Raw genomic sequence first — 675 nt, forward strand, 5'->3', positions numbered from 1 at the left:
AAAAAAAAAAAAAAAAAAAAAAAAGCAAACAAAGAATGCAAAATCTAAGGGAAATGTTCAAATTTGAAAACGTCTGTGGAGTAAGCTTCTCATCATGGGACATATTTAAACATGGGAATAATATCACTTGACAGGGACAACGATAAGGAGACTCCTGATGTGGATTGTCACTTAGACCAGATGAACCTTCAAACCTTAATATTTTATGATTTGACCTGTTCTCAAAAAGGAGAGATATATGAAGTCAGTACTTATCTCCATAAAACCAGCTGTTAGCCTTCACTTTGTTCAGAAAAGGGAGAGGATTATACAGTAGAAAAAAACAGGCCAAAGGAAGGAAAGTACTCTAGGACAGATATTGAGCACGTGAAGTTAGTCAAATAAGGAAATGATTATAGTTGACCTATTAGATTGGTGAATAATCAGAGAAATAAAATTAAGTAACTATTTGGCATTGTATCTTGATTTGTATCTTGACTCTTCGTTAATACGCACAGATAACATGTCTGTGAGGCAGGCATATTTGGAGCTTGTATTTTATTTTTCAGATGACTGATTTAATTCTTTAGGTCTCATTATAACCTCACCATGGGCTGTGAATTAAATGTGGTCAGGGGCTTCCCTGGTGGCACAGTGGTTGAGAGTCCACCTGCCGATGCAAGGGACACGGGTTCG

Source organism: Lipotes vexillifer, unplaced genomic scaffold (assembly GCF_000442215.2).
Source record: "Lipotes vexillifer unplaced genomic scaffold, Lipotes_vexillifer_v1.1 scaffold911, whole genome shotgun sequence".
Lineage (NCBI taxonomy): Eukaryota > Metazoa > Chordata > Mammalia > Artiodactyla > Lipotidae > Lipotes > Lipotes vexillifer.